General features: G+C 33.5%; 1 long non-coding RNA gene across 1 annotated transcript; it reads left to right on the top strand.

Moving 5' to 3' along the window:
- Positions 1-800: 800 nt before the first annotated feature.
- LOC145572600 (uncharacterized) lies at positions 801-10,631 on the top strand. Its single transcript, XR_014096891.1, has 3 exons — positions 801-912; positions 9,619-9,883; positions 9,980-10,631. It is a non-coding gene; the product is annotated as an uncharacterized LOC145572600 (long non-coding RNA).
- Positions 10,632-11,837: the final 1,206 nt, after the last annotated feature.

An 11,837-nucleotide genomic window follows, 5' to 3' on the forward strand; every position in this document is an offset into this window, starting at 1 on the left:
GAAAACACCAAATTTCATACAATCCCATTTCTCTCTCCTCCCTCTCATCTCTCCTCTCAGACTCTCACTGTACTCTTCTCCTAGCGCTCAGATCTTCGCCGTATCGGAAGCCGTCATTTAATTAATTGCTGGTAATTGAGTTAATTTAAACATTCGATACCAATTGGCTCGTAAACTAATTTGTCTATGCAAAATGAAGAAGCTATTTTTCAGTCATTAACAACTTGGTCACAATATTAGTTGAACAACAGTTCATAGCAAATCGATTGCCGGTGAACAGCACAATTATACCAAATTACAAAAACCAATCAAGCTTCAATTAAATCTAATGATGCATAATCAAATCACCCATTCTATCAAATTCAATGTAGCCTGATAATTTGTGTCGGGCTCTTTGAAGCTCAAATGTGTTGAGGTTTTGGACAGCGAATGGTAATCTGTCGGCGATTTTGAATTTTAAGGCATATGGATCGGACAATGGTGTTAGAACGGCATGATGATTTGAATGGAGTACATTGACGTTTGTTAATGGGTGCTAGTTTGGTAAATAAAGTTACTGACTAAATTACGAGTCTACCCTTACTAAAGTATGCGAATTAACCTCCACACCTCCATATTAACATGTTTTGTTAATATACCATATTAACAAGTATTTTCTCGACATGAGCGGTTGTGTATAAATGTATAATTTTCCAATAAAAAACCAAAAGAAAAATGAAAAAAAAAAAAGTTGACTGTTACCAATTTCTGTTATTTTCGCACCAGAAATTGCAATTGCATCATTGCATGTATAATGTATTCCTAATCAAACGCCTCTTTCATCTGCACAGTTACTCAATCTACTGCAGCGTCCTCGATAATGTTGCGATCATTTTGGCGCCCCATTGATCGCTTCTCTCTCCAACATTTCCGGTAACTTTCTCTCTCCAATTTTCAATTTTTTGTTTGTTTGCTTAATTGAAATCGATTATCATTTTGGAGGTGAATTATCCTGATTACCGAAGTTTTGTTGATTGATTAGGTTTAGGGTTCATATTATTAACTCAATAGATTACTGTGGTGAATTAGTTTAGCTTACTTGAGCAGAAAAGAAATAAAAATTAGGGTTTTTGGGTGATTAATTTGCAATGAAGATTGAAATTTGTAAAATGTGAGATTAGTTTTAAAGTGTTCTTAAATTATGCTGTACTTTAATTATATACTTCCTCCGTTTTCTTTTACTTGCAACACACCTTTTAGGCACACAGTTTTAGGAGATGATTAGTGAGGGTAGACGAGCGATTTTATCAATATAATTTTTACACGAAGATTAGAGTAGGGTTAAGTATCATTTGTAAAAATTATAATTAATAATTTATCCATTTACATTACATAAACCCGATCTCAAAACACGTGCCACAAGGCTGTGTTGCAAGTAAATAGAAACGGAGGAAGTATAAACTACTACTGGTATTAGTTTAGTTGGTTTGCATACTGATTCATTTTGGTAACAGTGCAATGTCGGAACTCGATACTTATAATACAAGGACTGTAATAATTGGAGTTCCTAGTATAATGGAATAACATTTGAAAGTAGAGAGTTGCTTTCGACTTTCGAGGGGGTTGATTAATTCGTCGTGGTTGTTGTAATTACTCCAAAGGTGGGTGAGTTGTGGCGTTGTGCTAAGGTTAGATGCTATTAATACAAATGAGTGATATTGTTTGATGGAATGAATGCTTAAGATTTTAGTGAATAGATGCCTAATGGGGTCTAGGAGAGGCATAAATTCTGTATATCTTTAGTTTTACTAAGACGGTCATGTTGAAGGGAGAGAAATGAAGGCATTGAATTGGGATAATTCTTGCTATAAAGAAGAAGATTCTTGAGCTGAGGCTTCAGAGAGGTCTTTTAAGTCATTGAATCCTTATTGGTCTGATTTGGTTGATTTTGCGAGGCTGCTCCATCATCTGCATGCTTTGGTGCCATTTTGTGAAAAGCCATTATAAAATGCCTTTTTGAAACTGCAGTACAACACCTATCAAGGCCGTTGTGTGCTTATGAATTTACCATTACAATATATCATTAAAGGCATTATTATATGTATTGATATATTTGAGATTCACAATGATAAACCTTTTGTAAGTCAAGCCAAACTTTTAGATTCTCTTATGTTTTCATGAATGATATGAGGTATGATGTAACTGGAAAGTTTATAAGAGACATTGAAGAGACTGTTTTAAAAACTCTTGATTTTCAATGGGGAAGACATGGAGTTGATTTTTCTGATACGTCAATTCATTCTGGGGCAGCCTTGAGCATGATGCATCCATGAAATGTTGTATATGCAACTTTACCACAGCTGACAACTTATGATGGTCATGATGCTACGAGAATGCGCTCAAATTGATGTGAATATTACATTTCTAGGCTTGTCCTTTTTTTTTTTTTTTCCATGAGTTCATAGTCATATAGTTTTTGTTATGGTATGATTGTAGTTGTTAATGCAGTTAACGTAGTTTGATCACAAAATTTCAAATGTGGTATTTATTTAAAGATAAAGACAGGTCTAGCATGACCCTTTACATTGTACTTTGTTTAACAACACAAAAGAATTTATTATGATTTTTAACTTTTAATACAAGAAGATCAAACCCATTATATATATATATATATATATATATATATATATATATATATATATATATATATATATATATATATATATATATATATATATATATATATGTTGAGTTTTCTAGATATATTTTCATAGGGATTCATGGTCAAAGTCCAATTTATATTAGCAAAAATGTCAAAACAGTAGTAATTGATCATCTATTCTTTAAGATACTTTTGACTTATCCCCATGGCAGTAAGGCTGAACAGGTTGTCATTTTACGCCTACAAGGATATTTTGGACTATGTACTTATCATTACAGGAGTGTAAGTGATAGGAAGATCTCTTCATAAATAATAGAAAAGCTTGGTTTGTCTATGCCATATGTCAATTGGCTTTCTTCGTTGGATTATGGATTGAAGGTCATGGGTGATTTTTTTTGCTGTTTTGGTTTTAAAAACATAAAGTGATTACAAGAAGGTATACGAGATTGCCTACATATTGCAATTCATTGGTTTGATTTTTTTTCTTGTTTATGTACTACGTCAAGATTTGGTCTTTCTTAAGGGAATAATCCTCATAGATTCATAGGTTTGATTTTGAGATCCTTGATTTTGAGATCCGTTTTAATAGAATGTTTCTGTGAAGTTAGATGAGTGAGTGTAAATGTTTTAATTTACTATTTATAGTTCTATCATTTAAACCCCCGATTGATGTAAGCAGGAGGTTACAGAGGTTTATGAACTTTCTTGTATCTCAGGGAATACATTTTGTGAGTTGGAAATGCTTTTGTAAGTCTAAGGAAGAAGGAAGTTTGGGTTTGTAACATCTCCTTAGCGGGATTTGTATCTTCTTTGACAAGCCTTCTCTTTGGCAAAAACTGTTTAGGAGAAGCTATATTTTTCAAAGAAATGGGTAGGATTGGCATGAAGGAACTCATTTTTTTTTGGTTGGAGTTATTTGTCGAGGGAACAGTCTTTTATCCTTTTCCCCCATTTATATCAGTGATGCTCAGTGGAGTAAGTTCTTTTGAACTTCCATGTTGGGTGGAATTTTCACAAGTGGGAGTTTATTACTAACTTGTTGAGAAGCCTTTTGACTATTTTCTTGTGGACTTCTAAAGGCAGAAAAGTTTGTTGGCTAATTGCTAGTTCACTAGATTTGTTTATTTTAGTTAAAGCAACTACTAAAAATATGTATAACATGCAGCTTTTCTGTATATTCTATATCTTATTATTTGGAATGCTTAGTTTCATAGGGGATTAGGGGGTGACGATATATATGTAGCTGGGTAATTTGGAGGAATCTAGTAATGAGCTGGGTATTGTAAATATATCTAATGGGTTGACAGTGAACCTCTTGATCTTGCATTTGTAATTTGTCTCTAGAAAAGCCTTTAACTACTGTTAGGATTTGCTGGGTTTCAGATATATATAATTTTTCCTCCCCTGTTTTGGCTCATCAAAGGGGTTGTCCTGTATATATGAGGTTTAAGAGATATGAGTAAAACACTCTTTGTCAAGATATCTATATGGATGGTTTGAATGGAGAGGGAAATTAGGAGTTCTGATGTTCTGTTGTCCATTTTCTTCTTTGGAAGCCACACTCACAAGGCTTTTGTTGGGTGTGATCAGAATTTTCTTTCTTTTTCTGTCTTTTTGCTTGAGCTTGGCATACATTGTTTACCTTTTACTTTTTTTTTTACTTGTGTTAGTGTAATCATTTCTTGGATCTGTTTTAAAATTATTGTAGAGACCAGAGAGACAATAAATTTTCCAAAATGATTCATGAAATGATGATTGATTGTTTGGTGAGTGGTAAATAGAGGTTTGCTTATTAAGCTGGAAGGTGGACTCTGGGTAAGAAGCTTACCAATGTACAGTCACTAATTTCAACCTTTCAGGCAGCTACGTGGAGTTTGAGATGATAAAAAAAAAAAAACGAAACAATAATGCTGCTCGTTTTGCAAATAGCTAGATTTTTTGTCTTGGCATCTTTCGACAGTTTTTCTGCATTTGTTGTTCTCGTTTTTGAGAATAGATTGTATTAAATTATTAATATACTTATTTTCTACAATATAACAAATGCGGGGCAATCGATTGAGTACAAGATAAGGGAGAATCGCTTAAGATGGTTTGACCATGTAAGAAGGAGACCAAGTGACACACCAGTAAAGAGGCTTGAAGAATTGCAAAGTGTTGGGATCGCGAGAGGTTGGGGAAAACCTACGAAAACTTGGAAGAGGGTGATTGAGAGTGACATGAGTGCTATGGGGATTGAAGAGAATATGGTGTTTGATAGGGTTGTGTGGAGGGAGAAAATTCACGTCAACGGCGTGAATTGATTATATATACTTTTTAAATTTATTTTCGTTTTTAATTCTATTTTTAGCTCACCAATATTTTATGAACTGTATTGTTTTCTTTTGCTGAAGTTTTCTCAAACCTTATGTTTTCAACTTGAACGTTTTAACCACTCGTTTAAAACTTTTTTGAATTTTATTCTTGATTTTCTTTTAAAACTCCCTCAATTTTTTTTTAATGCTCTTTCGTTTACTCACTTTACTTACCTTTTTCAAACTCTTTTAAATGATGGTTTTGTTATGTATGTTTCTTTATATCGTAATATTCCTTTTGACGATTCATGTCAGCCGACCCCAAATCATTTTGGGACTAAGGCTTTGTTGTGGTTGTTGTTGTTGAGTGGTAACAAATACGGGGTAATTGTCTAAAATATTTGATGTGCATTATGATGTACAGGCGTGGAGCATATAAAGCTAATTTTTTTGTATTTTAAAGTGCTGTAATGACTTCATGAGTATTTTATGGAGAAATGCATCATTACATCCAGCTCTCTCTCGAATTCTTGATTAGTCATCTACAGTAATTCTAATTGTCTTTACTGAACCTTGGATCTCTGTTATATTATCAATGAATTGAAGGGAATTGAACTCATTGATATATTTGACAGGGTATATACATCGCGCATTGCTTCTGTGTAATAAACTAACCTAAGGAGGGGCAATATGGGTAGTCTAGTATTATTAGGTTAGTAGTCTTAAGTTTTAGTGTAGATAGAGAGAGGGGGGAAAGGAAGTAGTAGGCAGAAATTTGTTTAGGGAAACCTTAGAGAGTTATGGCCTCAAGCCATTGTTAGAGAGTTATAGCCTCAAGCTATTGCTATATTGAGAGTAATAGCCTAAAGCTATTAAACCTATCATTTTGTAAACCTTTTGTCATTTTCAATCAATATTCAAGCTTCCATCTTTATTATATCTTCTTATTAAATCAATTATCAAAAATCAGATTATATTTTTCTCTCTATTTCCTGTTGAGCAAGTTAGCAATAATCTCAGTCTATTACATTCTGTTTGACATTGCTGAACAATTGGATTTTGTACCTAATACTATGATTTAATGTCACAGATACTGTGGCTCTGGAGACAATAGTGTGATATTATATACAAAATTTTCCAAGAAACAGTTGTGGACATTTTATTAACTATCGTAAAAATCATTACATATGGTGATAGGCATGACCCATCAATCTTTAAGTAAGAGTTTGTCTTTTTTTTTTTCTTTTTCTTTTTTTGTTTGTGTGTGTGTGGTAATATGCATTATGATACTTGTTTTAATTATTTCAAAGTCCTGCCACTTGAAAAAACTTTCCCAGATGTTTCATGGGACAATGCAATGTTGGAACTTGAGTATTGACAAATAAGAGTGTATTAACTACTTAAAATGCAAGGACTGTAGTAATTGAAGTACTAGTACAATGGAATAACAGTGGAAAGTAGAGAGTTTCTTTCGAGGTTGTTGTAATTACTCCAAAGGTGGGAGAGTTGTGGCGTTGTGCTAAGGTTGGATGCTATTAATGAAAATGATTAAATTGGGTCTAGGAGAGGCATAAATTCTGTACATATGTAGTTTTATTAAGACGGTCATGTTGAAGGGAGAGAAATGGATGTATTGAATTGGGATAGTTTTTGCTAAAAAGAAGAAGATTCTTGAGCCAAGGCTTCAGAGATGTCTTTTAAGTCATTGAAGCATTGTTGGTCTGATTTGCCTGATTTTGCGAGGCTGCTCCATCATCTGCATGCTTTGGTGCCATTTTGTGAAAAACCATTATAAAATGCCTTTTTGAAACTTCAGAACAACACCTATTAAGGCCATTGTGTGCTAATGAATTTTCCTTTACCATAATAAATGCATTATTATATATATGTATTGATATTTTTGAGATTTACACTGATAAACCTTTTGATTTATTTATAAGTCAAGCCAAACTTTTAGATTCTCTTATCAATATGAGGTGTGTTTTAACTGGAAAGTTTATAAGAGACATTGAAGAGACTGTTTTTAAAACACTTGATTTTCAATGGTGAAGATATGAAGTTGATTTTTCTGATATGTCAATTCATTCTGGGGCAGCCTTGAGCATCATGAAATGTTGTATATGCAACTTTACCACACTTGACAACTTACTATGGTCATGATGCAACAAGAATGTATTATTCTTGAGCCTATATACGTCACAAAATTGATGTGTAGATTGCATTTCTAGGTTTATCAATTTTTTTTTTCAATAATTTTGCATAAGGTCATAGTCATACAGTTTTTGCTAGTATGATTGTAGATGTTAATGCTTAAAGTTGACATAGTGTGATCACAAAATTTCAAATGCGGTATTTTATTTAGAGAAAAAGACAGAAATAAAATGACCCTCTATTTTCTTATGTTTTATTGTTATCTTTCAAGGTTTAATTTCAACTATGAATCTCTTCAACATGTAATTTGTTTTTACAGCACAAGAGAATTTATTTCGATTCTAATTTATTAATACAAGAATAAACTTATTTTTGTTTAGTTTCCTAGATATATTTTCAGAGGAATTCATGTAGAGCCCAATTTGGATTAGCAAATATGTCAAAACATTAGTAATTAATCATCCATTCTGCACCATCTTGTCACCTAAATGACTACCTGTAAGAGACTGGTTCAATTAAAATGAAGTTACTTTTTACTCATCCCCATGGCAGTGAAGGCTGAACAGGTTGCCACTTTACTCCCACACACAGGTATTTTGGACTATGGACTATTATCATTTCAGGAGCCTAAGTGATAGGAAGTTCTCTTTATAAGCGATAGAAAAGCCTGATTTGTCTATGACATAAGTCAATTGGCTTTTCTTGTGTGGCTTATGGATTTAAGGTCATGGGTGATTTTCTTTGCTTATTTAGTCTTAAAAATATAAAGTGATTAGAAGAAGGGATATGAGCTTGCTATTTATGTTGCAATTCATTGGTTTGATTTTTCTTCTTGTTTATGGACTTTGTCAAGATTTGGTCTTTCATTAGGGTATAACCCTCATATATTTATAGTTTTGATTTTGAGATCCGTTTTAGTAGAAGGTTCCCGTGAAGTTAGATGAGTGCAAATGTTTAATGTACTTTTTCTAGTTTTTACCATTTTAAACTCCTCGATTGATGTAAGCAGGTGGTAAGAGAGGTTTATGAACTTTGTTGAAGTCTAGGGAAGGCTTTTTGTGAGCTGGGAGTGCATTTGTAAGTTTAGGGAAGAAGAAAGTTTGGGTTTTGAACATCTCCTTTGCATCTTCTTTGACAAGCTTTCTCTTTGGCATAAACTGTTTAGGAGAAGCTATATTTTTCAAAGAAATGGGTAGGATTGGCATGAAGGAACTCATTTTTTTTTGGTTGGACTTATTTGTCGAGGGAACAGCCTTTTATCCTTTTTCTTCATCTCTATTAGTGATGGTGAGTGGAGTATGTTTTTTGAACTTCCATGTTGGGTGGAATTTTCATAAGTGGGAGTTAACTAACTTGTTGAGCAACCTTAAGACTATTTTCTTGTGGACTTTAAAGGCAGAAAAGTTAACTGGTTAATTGCTAATTTTTTAGATTTGTTTATTTCAGTTAAAGCCACGACCAAAATATGTTTAACATGCATTTTTCTGTATATTTATATCTTATTAATTATTTGGAATGCTTAGCTTCCATAGTGGGTGACGATAAACAGTATATGTAGCTTAGTAGTTTGGAGAAATCTAGTACTTTAGAGTTCTTTTGGTTTCAAGGCCAAGCTAGGCATTGTAAATATATCTAATGGATTGACAGTGAACCTCTTGATCTTGCATTTGTAGTTTGTCGACTTATCTCTAGCAAAGCCTTTAAGTGTTTTTAAAATTTGCTGGGTTTTTTTTTTTCATCTATCCTTTGTTTATGAGGTTTGAGAGATATGAGGTGAACATTTTTTATTAAGCTATCTGTGTGGATGATTTGATTGGAAAGGAATAATGGGAGTTCTGTGGTCTATTTTCCTCTTTGCAAGCCTTTTTGGACTGGTTATTGCTTTTAGCTTATCTCCACACTCACAATGCTTTTGTTGGGTGTGATAAGAATTCTCTTTCTTCTCCGCCTTTTTGCTTGAGCTTGGCATACTTTTGTTACCTCGTATTTTTTTTCCTTGTATTAGTGTAATCTTTCCTTATTTGTATCTGTTTTAAAATATTTGTGGAGAGGCAATAAATATTCCAAAATGATTCATGAAATTGTGGTTGATTGTTTGGTGAGTGGTAAATAGAGGTTTGGTGATTAAGTTGGAAGGTTGACTCTAGGTAAGAACTTACCAATGTACAGTCACTTATTTCAACCTTTCAGGCAGTTACATGAACTTTGAGATGTTAAATAAAAAAAATGTAACAGTAATGTTGCCCGTTCTGCAAATAGCTAGAGTCTTTGTCCTGGCTTCTTTCAACAGGTTTTTCGCATTTGTTGTTTTTTCGACCTTGAGCATAGATTGTATAAATATACTATTTATCAAGTACGGGGAAATTTTTGAAAATCTGATGTGACATTATGATGTACAGCATATAAAGCTAAATCTTTTATATTTAAAAATGTTGTAATGACTTCATGAGTATTTTCTAGAGAAATGCATCCATCTTTCTCTTGAATTCTTGATTATAGTAAATCTAATTGTCTTTTTTGAACCTTGCTTCTCAGGTATATCATCAATGCATTGCAGGGAATTGAAGTCGTTCATACATTTTATAGGGTATACGTCTCGCACTGCTTCTGTTTGACGGTTCTCTGTTGAACTATTAGATTTTGTACTTAACACTATGATTTAATGTCACATATACTGTGGCTTTGGAGACAATAGTCGGATATTGTATGTAAAAAATTTTCCAGGAAACAGTTGTGGACATATTACAAACTATTGTAGAAAAATTTACATATGGTGATAGGCATGACCCATCATCTTCGAGTAAGAGTTTGTCCTTTTTTTTCCTTAAATGTTTATTTGGTAATATGCATTATGATACTTGTTCTAATAATTACAAGATTTTTTTTTTTTCCCCAGATGTTTCATGGAACATCAAGTGTTAGCTGAGTTTATCCGCATGCTCAAGATTAGTAGGGATACCAAGAACAGGCTTGAGGCAAAGGTGCTTCAGTACCTGAGCATAATGATACTAAATCTACACAGTGAACATGCATTTTGTAAGGATCTATTATTCACATGCATTTGGTTTCTTACCTACACTTGCTGTGTGGGCATGGCATGTATGTATTTTTCCTCATTTTTCTTCTCTTATAAGCAGTGTAGTTAACATCTTCCAATTCTGATTCCCATTTTGCTTCTAACACTGACCTCATTACTGGTACTCCTTAATTTTTTTATTCAGTTATATGTTTGTCTTTGATATGACACTGACTTTTGCAGTAGTTGGCACATCAGCAGCATCATCATCACACATGTGTATGAGTTCCGTGTCAGTGATATATTTTTGTACTATGTGTCATTTATGAGGTCAAAATCTTTTATTTCCTAGCCTTGTCGAGGCAATCTTACCTTCATTAAATAATGCTTCTTGGCACGAGTAGTTGTTGAAATTGATAGAATCCAGATATAACAGAGAGACTGATGCTTTGGATCTTTGTGGCTAACCTTGCTTTAAATCTGAATCAGGGCTGTGAGTGGGAAGCAGAACAAAGACACCATCTGTCTTCTCTAAAAGTCCAAGAAATAAATACTACTTACAGGAATATTATGCTTTTTTTTTTTTTTTTTTTTTTTTTTTTTTTTTTTGAAATGAAAAATACAATCAAATAAACTTTGATTCCCTTTTTAGCAAAATCTGTGAGCTACATGCTCATACAGGTATCTTGTTCATTATCTTATATGTTCTCCTGTCTAGTTGAAGCAATAATTGAGGCTTTTAAACCTTTTAATGGCGTAAGAGAGGACTGTAGTAGACTAACTTAGGAGGGGCACTTTGGGAAGTCTAGTATTATTAGGTTAGTAGTGTTTAGCCTTAGTATAAATAGAGAGAGGGAAGAAAGAAGGAGGTAGGCAGAATTTTGGTGTAAACCCATGAGAGTGATGGCCTAAAGCCATTGATAGAGTTGTGAGCTAAACTCACTTGGAGCTTGATAGGCTAAACCCATCTTTTGTAATCCTTTTTCCATTATCAATCAAAATGTAAAGCTTTCACCTTTATTAATCCTTAGTAATTTTATAATATTTACAATCAGAAAATCAGTTCATTACAGCTGGTGTCAGAGTGATATGGTCTATGACCATGGTTACCTCTGTATCACAACTAAATGGCCTCGAAGAGAAGGTTCAAGTTCAGGAAGAAAGATTGATGCTTTAATTAACAGGACACGAATCATACAAAAGATAGGTTTAGCCTATCAAGCTCCAAGTGAGTTTAGCTCACAACTCTCTATCAACGGCTTTAGGCCATAACTGTCTCATGGATTTACACCAAAATTTAGCCACCTTCTTCTTTCTTCCCTCTCTCTATTTATACTTAGGGCATGCTTGGATTGGGGGTAATATATTAAGGGGGTAATAAAAGTCAAACTTGAAAAAACATAGGCAATTAGAAATGTTGTTATAGAAGACAAGGTGTATACAAATGAAAAAGATAGTTGTGCCATGAGGGAAAGAGAGAGATGGAGGAATTATTATCCTTATAATGAGGGTAATAGTTAACCGCCCCCCCCCCCCCTAGTGTAACCGTTACTCCCAAAATGAGGGTATTAGTTCCTCTTTCTAAACCTCATACCACACCATTACAACATAATTTTCCTTACAATCACACCATCACTATCCCCCCTTCCTTATATTCACTTTCATTTTACTTAGTTTGACTTTTATTACCCTAGTAATACATCTCCCTCAATCCAAGCATGCCCTTAGGGTAAAAACT

The sequence above is a fragment of the Chenopodium album genome, chromosome 12, assembly GCF_948465745.1.
Source record: "Chenopodium album chromosome 12, dcCheAlbu1.1, whole genome shotgun sequence".
Classification (NCBI taxonomy): Eukaryota; Viridiplantae; Streptophyta; class Magnoliopsida; order Caryophyllales; family Amaranthaceae; genus Chenopodium; species Chenopodium album.